The 12,396-nt window shown below is 41.6% G+C and overlaps 1 pseudogene; it reads right to left on the bottom strand.

Annotated features, from left to right (window-relative positions):
- Positions 1-11,982, bottom strand: part of LOC139311892 (zinc finger protein 208-like) — a 105,914-nt pseudogene extending 93,932 nt beyond the window's left edge.
- Positions 11,983-12,396: the final 414 nt, after the last annotated feature.

Raw genomic sequence — 12,396 nt, forward strand, 5'->3', positions numbered from 1 at the left:
CTAAAAGATCGCTCACAAGAGACTTATGAATGGGAATGGAAAAAATGGATAGACTATGTGCAAAAAAAATACCAAGTTAGGAAGTATCAAATTGTTTTTCATTGAAAGTTATATAGAAATAGAAATGTATGTATGAATTATGAAGAGGGAAAAAATTATAGGGGGTTTGAGGGGCTCAAGTTTTTATAAAAAAAGGGGGGGGATTTTGATGGGATTATATTCTGTGGAAGTCAGGGGGGGAGGGTTAGGGGGGGTTGGGGGGGTTAGGGTGGGGGTGGTGGGGTGGGTTGGGTTGGGGGGGGAAAAGTGGGGCGAAAATGTAATTGTAAAACTTTTGCAATAAAAAAAAAAAGAACTATTCAAGATTTTAAATTGGGGAATAATAATGACTTGCTGGCTGGAAAAGAGGAAGAAATTAATCAGGACAATGCGCCTTTGGAGGATAGAAGAGACATTGCTGGGGCTAAAATGGAGGTTATTATATCGAAAACACAGGTTTCCATTCAATTAACTGAGTGTGGGAAGAGGCTTCCATTCAATTAACCGAGAGGCAGCAAGAAGACTCTTTCCTGCAGGTTGATAAATATTTTGACAAGTTTTGGCTCTACAGACAGAATCAATATATAAGGAACGAACTGATGGATTACAAATGCAGGAAGAGTCGAAATGGGGGCTTCAAATTAAAGGAAACAATCCCAAGAAGAGAACGAATTCCTAAGACATACCAACTACAATTTCAAACCCAAAAATTTTTGAAAATAAAAGCAGGGGGAGGAGCAATGCTGAAGAAGAAAGTATTGTTGAAGAAGGACTGGAAAAAATATAGAACGAAAGAAAGACTGGTCATATTTTGGAGATTGTCTCATGATGTTAAAAGATTTAATTAAAGTTGGAAAACTTGAATTTTATGGTAGTTTTAAAGTATTGAAGTTTAAAGGTAAAAAAATATAAAAAGAAAGAAAGACTGGTCATATTTTGGAGATTGTCTCATGATGTTAAAAGATTTAATTAAAGTTGGATAACTTTTGAATTTTATGGTAGTTTTAAAGTATTGAAGTTTAAAGGTGGATAACTTAAAATTTAATGGATAATTTTTTGAAATTTTTGAAACTTATATTTTGGAGAATGTTCTGCTAATGTATTAAGAGATTTTAAAACATTTAAAATAAGATTATGTTTTTGTTTTTTTTTACAAATGTGAAATGTGATAAGAGAATTTATAAAAGGAAGGTTGAAGTATAATTTTTAAAAGGGGAGTTAATAAGTGTGAGAGAGTTTTGAATTCTGTAATAGTTAGCATATTTTATCTTATGTTTGTTAAATGCTATATCCTGTTTTTGCTCTGGGAAGTCAGGGGGGGGGATTGGGGAGGGGGGGTTGGGTGGGGATAAAATGATGTATGATAATGTTTGGTTGTTTGAATATAGAAAATAAAAAACTTTTGTTAAAAAAAAAAAAGAAAAAAGAAAGCCTGCTATCATGTCACCCTTAGCCGTTCTCTGCATTAAATTACACATACCCAGTTCCTGCACCCGCTTATCGGATATTTTAGCCTCCGCTCACCTCTACCTTTGTTGCTCTTTTCTGCGCACTTTTTCCTGTGTCTCAAAATCTTTTTTATATCACGGTGACTAAAACTGGGTGCAATATTGCAAATGTGGCCTTACTAAGATTTTATAAAGTGATACTAATACTTCACGTGATCTTGATTCTATCCCTCTGTTACTGCAGCCCACCACTGCCTTGGCTCTATTAACAGCTGCCACACACTGCTGGCTCACATTGAAGTGATTGTCCACTCAGATTCCAGGATCCCTCTTGCAATTACTGCTATTGAGAACATTGCTCTTCTATAGCTGTGCAGATGGTAGACACAGAACTGCGACAACACCAAGCCTGTGACTTACAGATAGTCCTCGCCTTATGACCAGCCATTTAGCAACCATTCAAAAAACAACTTATGACCCAGATTTGAACTTCTGAGGACTGGGGGGGAGGGGCTCCACCCAGGGTCACAGGACATTTTGGGTGCTTGGCAACCAGCCTGCAGTTGTGGCCTTTCATAGCATCCTGCAGTCACATGACCACGATTTACATTTTTGCCAGAAACCCATGCTTCTATCCCTAGTGAACAATGTAGCATTCACTTAACAACTGCCGTGTTTGAATGAAATTGAATCAACTGGGTAGGGAATCTATGAGTCACCAGAAAAAGGGGTATGCAGAAGTAAACTCAAGTGCCCCACTGACCACTCAGTAACAGTAACAGAGTTGGAAGGGACCCTGGAGGTCATCTGGACAGTTTGCCTTCAGAAGTTGTGGGAGCTTCATCACTGGAAGCTTTCAAGGAGAGACTGGATTGCCATCCATCGGAAATGATACAGGCTCTCCTGTATGAGCAGGGGGTTGGACTAAGAGTAACAGAGTTGGAAGGGACCTTGGAGGTTATCTAGTCCAACCCCCTGCTCCGGCTAAATGAGTAGATGACCTCCAAGGTCTCTTCCAACTCCTGTTATTCTGTTAATCCGAGGCTTTGGTGAACATGACAATAGAGTCACGATTCATCGAATAAAGAGACGCCGCTTGCAACTCAATAGCCCCGATGCTCTTTTTGTCATTTTGTCCCCCACACGCGTGACGCCTCCGCGCCGTCCTTTTATGCCTTTCCCCGCACCTGGATTGCGGAGCTGTGTGCTCTGCTTGAACATGGAGGCTCAATTTTCTGTAGGAAGAGAGAGCTCCGCAAGGACCAACTGTTGTATCCTCTCCTTTACCAGGAGAGCGTTAAATAGGTGCAGCTTTTTTTTTAAAAAAGAAATTATTTACTCAAGGATAATTTCCCTTTAACTCCCCCCCCCCCACTCCCCCTTCCTGGATTTCTTATTTTCTGATCTGATCATTTTCTGAAAGTTTCAAATTTAACTTACTCTTTCCGAACTGTTGAGATTCGCCCAGCAAAATTCAAGAACGGCAACACCAAACTCAAAGTTTTCTCCAAAGGAGCTACAGGAAAAGGAATTCAGTAAGAGGAGTCTACATTTCTGGATCTACTCTAGCTGCTGAACTTTGTGCTTTTAACCCGTTCAGCTTCTTGGAAAGTTTGACCAACCTGATTGTAAAATGATCTCCCAACCAACCCTGCTTCCTTCTGCAGAATTCATTTTACAGCCCAGATTTAAAGCAACACGGAACAAAAAATGTATTTGCAATCACGATTCCATTTTGGAACAAGTTCTCTTTAGTTAGCCTTTGTTATAACTGTAATCCCAAAAAAGTCTTCAGAACTGGTCCTAAACTGGTTTTGAGAACGTCTGTTAAACTGGGTCCAGGTGCAAAGGACTTTCCAGCAGTATGCATGACAATAAATACAGGTAGACCTCGACTTACAACAGCTCATTTAGTGACCATTGAAAGTTACAACAGCACTGGAAAAAGTGACTTATGACCGTTTTTCACCGTTAGGACCTTTGCAGCATCTCCATGGTCATGTGATTAAAATTCAGACCCTTGGCAACTGACTCGTATTTATGACTGTTGTGAGTCCAGGGGTCATGTGATCCCCATTTTGCAACCTTCTGACAGGTAAAGTGAATGGAAAAGCCGAATTCAGTTAAGAACCACACCTCAGCCTACAGTCACAAGTCCGACCGAGGGCAATTGGCAAACAGGCTGGCAAGTAGATAAGTGGCTATTGTTCTGTAAGCATGGCAGAGCCGGAGTGATTGCTGTCGGCTGTAGGAGTGTCCACCAGTGTCTGCTGTGGTACCACCAGCACAGGGCTAGGCAGGTAGATATGCAATATGGAGTGAGGGCAGAGCAGAGGGCAAATATCCCACCCCTAGTCCTTCTTTTCTCTAGACTAGCCAAACCCAAATCCTGCAACCATTCTTCACTCATACCTTTTAGTCTCCAGGCCTTTAATCATCTTAGTTGCTCTTCTTTGAACTTTTTCCAAAGTCTCAACATCTTTTTTGTAATGTGGTTACCAAAACGGGATGCTGTATTGCAGGTGTGGCCTTAATTAGGCTTTATAAAGCGGTACTAATTCTTCATCTGATTTTGATTCTATGCCTCTGTATATACCACCAAGACTGTATTAGCTTTTTTGGCTGCTGCCGCACACTACTGGCTCATATTAGGGTACTAAATAAGTAATCAACATAAATCATAATAGGATGAACGGATTGCCATATGTTGGATTGCAATCAGGTGTTCAGGGGATTCTGGGATGGTTGGTTGGAACTTTGAGGACTGGTCATAAATTTTTTTCATTCAGTGCCACCAGGGGTCATTAACTAAGCACTACCTCCATGTACTGCCTATTCTAAGTTATCCTAAATTTAGGCACTACTTTCACATCATCACAGCCACAGAGTGGCCAGACTGATGTACGATTGAAAATTTATATTTACACTGAAGGAGGAAGGGAAGCTGAGGAAGACAGATTGGTATTTAGCGATGCGGAATGTACAAGAGACAGAGTACAAGTAGGTTGACAATTGGAGTGCTTTAAAAACCTACTATATGTATGGAGACCTTACAACTCAGCAACAGTTACCTTTTTATTATTAAATTTATTTATTAATAAACTTATTTGCTGCCCATCTAGCAATTTGAGGCGAGTAAGCATCTCGCCTTACCCTAATAACAATACTGACACTACCTATTTTTTCTTTGTCAAAATTATTCTTCTTAAACAATGCATTTTTTTAAAAATGAAACATTTTCCACTGTACATTTTTTTCTTACATTGCCACCACCAAGGGGGATGCAACAAATACGTCAGCAATATGGTGCTGCTATTGCCCAGCAGCCATCAAAGGCACCTCCAAGAAAAGGAGTTCACAGCAGGAGTTGCTAATAAGCCTGGAGATCTTGTGATCAAAGCCACGATCCCTTTTCTCCTCAACTCAATATTCCTACAGCTCTTCTCCATCAGGCTGACCTGCAAAGTAGAACAGCCTTTCCATGGGAAATTTTACATTGCTTTTTTCCTTGGGACTACTATCCATAAGCCCTTCACCCATCACAGAGGGAGGCAGCCGCCATTTTCAGTGCACCTACAATTCATTAATGCGGTCTGCAGGGTTAAGGTGCAGTTTCTCCCTCTCCCACATAACAATGTCTCAGAAGCATCCGCCACTTTGTCCCTGAGGCAGTCCTGGCAAAATGGCAGCCACTTCCACAATTACACCACATGGCCCAGGGATGAATAACAGGCAACTGCAAATAATGGCTGCTTCCATGACACAGTCATGCAGTCCTACCCTCCTTCCCCAACATAAGGTTCAGAGATTTTTAAACGACCCAGAGGATGAGGCTATGATGCGTGGTGGGTCGGACTTAGACCTAAGGACTACAGGGACCCTGTTTTAGGAAGGAGAGGCCGAAGAGATGGGTTATGGGAGGCCTTTGGAAGGAAAGCCTGGGCCTGCGCTAGGCCTCTAAGACCTTCCCCCAACCCTGAGGTAGCCAGTGTTCCACTTAACAACTTGCACCTTCAGACAGTGGGGGGAAATTAAGCAAAGCAGTCTCACTTAACGGCCTTTGCAAGGTGTAATTGGTAGGCCCCGTGACAGTTACATCTTGAGAACTAATTGTACATTGGCTGGGAAATTCTGAGGTTCAAAATCTGGAGCAGGGGTGCTATTCAGCAGGTTCTGACAGTTTCTGAAGAACCCGTAGCGGAAATTTTGAGCAGTTCGGAGAACCGGCAAATACCACTTCCGGATGGCCCCAGAGTGGGGTGGGAATGGAGATTTTAATTTAATTTAATTTAATTTAATTAATCATATTTCTATGCCGCCCAACTCCCAAGGGACTCTGGGAGGCTTACAACAGAAATAATACAAACGGTGACATAAATTTAAAAAAAAACATTATAAAAGCATTTTAAAAAAATTGAAAACACATGCACACCATCCATACCCAGATCTTGCAAGATTGAACAGCAAGAGTTCAAAAAGCAAGCATTTTGCAGTATCCTTCCCCTGGAGTAGGGTGGGAATGGAGATTTTGCAGTATCGTTTCCCTGCCACACCCACCAGGCCACGCCCACCAAGCCACACCCACAGAACTGGTAGTAAAAAAAATTGGATTTCACCACTGATCTGGAGTTCACCAAGATAGAAGGCTGAAACTCCACATGTGGAATTCCATAATCAATATACAAAAATACTACCTTCTTAGAAATGCATTACTGTTAGTATGAGGGGAAATTAAGGAAAGACCTTATATGAAAATACCAGTCTGGCTCTCCACGATGGAGGCACTGATACATTCGAATGTGATTAACATGGAAAAAATTGTAAAGTATAAGGACATTTTAATTATAAAGGGGAACTTAAATCTAAACAAGAACTGACTAATCAAGGGATTGATTTAGCATGGTGGCCACATGTGCAAATACAATCAAGATATGAGAAAGATGCAAGAATGTATGGTTTCTATAAAGAGCCAGCAGAACTAAACCAGCTATTACTAGGAACAGGCGAAAAATCAATTTTAAAAATGTATAGCTACTTACTGAATATTAAAATGGATGAAGAGCAAGTGAAAGAAACAATGATAAGATGGGCTAAAACTTCGGTTATTCAATAGAATTAAATAAATGGCAGATATTGTGGGATAGAAATTGTAAACTAACAATGTTGTTGGAAGAAATGTCCATCTGGGTTCAGTTCCAAGTGGGAGAAAAACACTGAAAACATGGATGCTGTTTGGAAAGATGGTTTAATGGTGGACAGGACCACATGGTTTGAGGTCCTGGGCAATTGAGCACATGGGTGTTAGAGAGAGAGAGATTTATACCCTCTCTTGGGTTTTGAACTTGCTTCCTTTTCCAGTGAAAGAAATGTATCCTATTGGTTGTCAGACTCCCTGGGGGTGGGGGTCTTAGCTAACTTTGTAGGCTGTCTGTGTCCCAGGCTTAGTTGAATCTTGCTGGGTGATGATGTAATGAAGAGGATTGTGTTCTGAAAGGGTGTTGGGAAATTCCGATTATGGCTTAATGGCCTGGTTTGGATCTTGTGTGATGGCTACTACTATCACCCTGGAGGTGAAGGTCTTTTGTGTTGTAGATAAGCTGGCCCAGTCTTTGGTCTTGTAGATAGTTGGCTTGGCACCAAAATAACTGCTGGGAGGGCAGGGGGCTGAGGCTCTGAGTTTATGTCTTTAGAAACATGTTTCTCCTTTAGGGAAAATATAATATTCTGCCTTTTTAATATTTCATAGAAAATTTCATTCTTCGAGGAGAAGGGTGGGTGCTAACTTTCTAGAATGTCAACGGCCTATAAGGAAAACTCATACAAAATATTTTATAGGTGGCATTTATCACCAGAGAGGTTAGCAAAGATGTTTGAAAATTTATCAGCTAAATGTTGGAAGTGTAATCAGATACCAGGTTCATATTATCATATGTGGTGGACATGTCCAAAGACAAAAAAATATTGGACTAAAATACATACTTGGTTAGAAAAAAAATGATAAAGCAACATATAGATTTGAAACCAGAAATATTCCTGCTGGGTATATTACCAGAACAGTATAATAAAGGGAATAAATACTTAATTTTGCATGTAGGAAAAGCAGCAAGTATAGTGTTTGCACAATAATGGAAAAATGATGAGGTCCCAACAAATGAAAGTGTAATAAAAAGAATATTAGAATGTGCTAAGATAGATAGCCTGACATTTAAGATAAAAGAAAAGGAAGAAACAGAATATTTTTAACATGGGATTTATTTTACCAATGGTTAACTGACAGAAACAGGTTAGAAACTGAACAGATTTTTAAAAGATAATAAAAATTTGTATTGAAAATTTTGCAAGATGGATAAACTAATTGTATTATTATTCTGTGATTAATATTGATATGTTTAAGATTACTAGTATGATTCTGGTTATTGTTGTATCTTTACTTAAAATTGTGCCCAGACAACACGCTGTTAACCCAAGACGGACAGGTCATAGCTGAGAGCTCTGATAAAACGTGATCCACTGGAGAAGGAAATGGCAACCCACTCCAGTATCTTTGCCATGAAAACCCCATGGAGAGGACCAAAAGGCAAAAAGATATGACGCTGGAAGATGAGCCCCTTAGGTCGGAAGGTGTCCAATATGCTACTGGGGAAGAGCAGAGGGCAAGTACTAGTAGCACCAGAAAGAGTAAAGCAACTGGGCCAAAGCCGAAAGGATGTTCAGCTGTGGATGTATCTGGTGGTGAAAGGAAAGTCTGATGCTGTAAAGATGTATTCTCCATAGGAACCTGGAATGTAAAATCCATGAATCAAGGCAAGCTGGACGTGGTCAAACAAGAGATGACAAGACTGAACATCGACATCTTAGGAATCAGCGAACTATAATGGACAGGAATGGGTGAATTTAATTCAGATGACCATCAGGTATACTACAGCAGGCAAGAATCCCTCAGAAGAAATGGAGTAGCCTTCATAGTCAACTAGCTGATAACCTGACGTTGGCAGGGTATTTATTTATCCCAATCCTGTATTAGACGTGAAAAGCCATCACTCACTGTGGTGAGAATTAGAGACCTAATTGCCCTGGCAACAGCCTGGGAAAAGTTCTACAGGTGATTATATGTATTAGTAGGCACCTCCCCCGACAACTTGCCCTGTTTGCTTGAAGCTGAGGGCCTAGGGGGTTATTTTTTGTTTGTTTGTTTATTTAAGAATCAATTCCCCTTACCAGAGGGAGCCCCCTTGTGGAGTACTGTGAAGCTGTTACCATGGCAACTCCATTGTGATGTACATTAGAAGCCATTTTAAGACACAAGAGGCTGAATCTTAACAGAATTTGAATACAAAATGCACACTATCGCTGTCAAAAGTACTGTCATTTGACACTATAGATATAATTCATTCCTTTTCATTTCAGCAGCCCAGGCATTCCAGAGTTATGTTGGAACACACCCACACACCCACACCCTGAGGGGTGTTAGGAGTAACTTACCCCCACAGTATTTTTTTCCAGAGAGTAAGACATCTGTGTATCAAGTTGGGTTAAAATTGCTTGAGGTGTTCCAGAGTTATGCTGGAACACACAGACACAGACACGCGCACACACTCCAAGGGGTGTTAGGGAGGTCTTACTCCCACAGTATTTTTTTCCAGAGAATAAGTCATCTGTGTACCAAGTCTGGTTGAAATTGCTCCTAACAAAAAATTATGTAGGGCTTGTCCTTCTGCAGTCAAGCATGGGTAAAAATGGTATTTTTGTCATTCCTGGAGTGATAGATTCGGACTACACTGGGATTATTTATATTCAATAGTGGACCAATTTGCCCCAAATTTTGCCCATTTATTCTAGCCCTGCTCAACTCCTGTTTTTGCCTTATTTTGTTGAAGCAGGAGGAGAGCAAAAGGAGAGATGGGAAGGTGGCTTCAGTTCCACTAACCTGGCCACTTGCATCATAGCTGCCATCACTACCCCGATAACATCCCAACAGCCCCACCAGATCATTGTGTTGCAGGGTAAGGACACTGGAGTGGATGTTTGTGATCTCTGCCAAGCAGTGGCCTGCCACCTGAGCCCTGCTGGGGTGTGTGGGGTTGTCAAAGTGCACGGTTTCTTTCAACTCACTTGCCTAATTCAGATTTGATCATTCAGGTCCGCCCCTTTATATTACATATACATGTCAGCCTTTGGGAGCGCGACCTGCTCAGTAAATTGGGGGCCACCCTCACTTTGGAGGATTGAGACTACTGCCCTCCCGTTGACTTGGCTGGTTAAAGAGCCGGTGTGGATTGATCAATGGCCCATGTCACACGACAAATTGACGGCTCTCCACCAGTTGGTAAAAGATCAGCTGTTCGCTGGTCATGTTGTGCCGTTCACTAGCCCCTGTGTTTGTGATAAAAAAGAAAAGTGGCAAGTGGCGTTCTTTGCATGATCTCCGTGCAGTTAATGCCTGTATTCAACCTATGGGCCCCTTGCAGTGCGGAACGCCCAATCCTAATTTGATTCCCCAAGACCATGAAGTGATGGTAATTGATTTAAAGGATTGTTTCTTTTCCATTCCTCTATGCCCCCCTAATCAGGAAAAGTTTGCATTTACCGTGCCTGCGGTGAATCATTCAGAACCTAATAAACGTTATCACTGGATAGTTTTACCACAGGGAATTTATTTCTTTATTTATTTATTGTTAAATTTGTATATCGCCCTTCTCCCTGAGGATTCAGGGTGGTGAACAGCCAAGTAAAAACATAAACTACAAACATTAAAATACGATTAAAATATATATATTTTAACAATGGATCCCCCCAGACCTGCCTGGGCCACCACAGGCGCCCCACGACACAAGAGATGTCGAGCTGGCCATGTGACATCACCCCACCACACCCACCCACAAGATGAACCACAATCCTGATGTGGCTCTCAATCAAATTGTTTGACTCTGCTGGTCTGGACACTCATATGGTTTCTCTCCTGTGTGAGTCCTCTGGTGGTTCACCAGGGAAGAACGGTAACTGAAACATTTCCCACAATCTGGACACTTGTGTAGTTTCTCTCCTGTGTGAGTCTTTTGATGTTTCACCAGACTGGAATTGAGACTGAAGTTTTTCCCACATTCAGGACATTCAAAAGGTTTCTCTCCTGTGTGAGTCCTCTGGTGGTTCACCAGGCTGGCATTCTGACTGAAACATTTCCCACACTCAGGACATTCAAAGGGTTTCTCTCCTGTGTGAGTCCTCTGGTGTTTCACCAGGTTGGAATTGTGACTGAAACTTTTCCCACACTCAGAACATTCAAAGGGTTTCTCTCCTGTGTGAGTCCTCTGGTGTATCAGCAGGCTGGAAATGACACTGAAACCTTTCCCACAATCAGGACATTCGAAGGGTTTCTCTCCTGTGTGAGTCCTCTGGTGTTTCACCAGGCTGGAATTCTGACTGAAACTTTTCCCACAATCAGGACATTCAAAGGGTTTCTCTCCTGTGTGAGTCCTCTGGTGTATCACCAGGTGGGAATTCTGACTGAAACTTTTCCCACAATCAGGACATTCAAAGGGTTTCTCTCCTGTGTGAGTCCTCTGGTGTTTCACCAGGCTGGAATTCTGACTGAAATGTTTCCCACAATCAGGACATTCAAAGGGTTTCTCTCCTGTGTGAGTCTTTTGATGTTTCACCAGACTGAAATTGAGACTGAAGTTTTTCCCACATTCAGGACATTCAAAAGGTTTTTCTCCTGTGTGAGTCCTCTGGTGTATCAGCAGGCTGGAATTGACACTGAAACCTTTCCCACAATCAGGACATTTGAAGGGTTTCTCTCCTGTGTGAGTCCTCTGGTGTTTCACCAGGTTGGAATTGTGACTGAAACTTTTCCCACAATCAGGACATTCAAAGGGCTTCTCCCCTGTGTGAGTCCTCTGGTGTATCAGCAGGCTGGAATTGATACTGAAACCTTTCCCACAATCAGAACATTCAAAGGGTTTCTCTCCTGTGTGAGTCCTCTGGTGTATCAGCAGGCTGGAATTGACACTGAAACTTTTCCCACACTCAGAACATTCAAAGGGTTTCTCTCCTGTGTGAGTCCTCTGGTGTATCAGCAGGCTGGAATTGACACTGAAACCTTTCCCACAATCAGGACATTTGAAGGGTTTCTCTCCTGTGTGAGTCCTCTGGTGTTTCACCATGTTGGAATTGTGACTGAAACTTTTCCCACAATCAGGACATTCAAAGGGCTTCTCCCCTGTGTGAGTCCTCTGGTGTTTCACCAGGCTGGAATTCTCACTGAAACTTTTCCCACAATCAGGACATTCAAAGGGTTTCTCTCCTGTGTGAGTCCTCTGGTGTCTTACCAGGTGGGAATTTGCAATGAAACTTTTCCCACAATCTGGACACTCATATGGTTTCTCCCTGGTGTGAGTCCTCTGATGTATCACAAAGTTGCCATGCTTGCAAAAGCATTTACCACATTGGGAGCAGTTGTAGGGCATCTCTACTATGAGGATCTTTCTATGAATCGCAAAGGAGCTATTCTGACTAAAGTTTTGCCACATTCAGAGTATTTATATGGCTTTTGTTCAGTGTAGATCCTCTTGTGATTTGAACTCTTTACTTTTCCCACAATAGGCACATTTATGGAGCTTTTCCATCACTGACATTCTTGAGGAGGTCAAAAATATGTGTGATTCCTTATTTTGTTGGTGCCTGCATTACTGGCTGTCATATGTGACTATCCAATTGACATTTTCTTCCCCACTGGCTTCCAAATATTTTCCTCTTTTTCTGAACGGAAAAATGATCTCCTTTGACCTTTTCGAGTAACGTATTCTTAAATTCTATATAATCTACTTTTTCCAGCTGCAAATCTCTTCATGATTTTCTCTTTTCTGACTCTTAGCTGCTGATGAAGTAGAGGAATTCTGCAGCTTTCTGA

This window comes from Pituophis catenifer, unplaced genomic scaffold, assembly GCF_029215685.1.
Source record: "Pituophis catenifer annectens isolate HBS135680 unplaced genomic scaffold, rPitCat1.0.hap2 SCAF_2, whole genome shotgun sequence".
NCBI lineage: Eukaryota > Metazoa > Chordata > Lepidosauria > Squamata > Colubridae > Pituophis > Pituophis catenifer.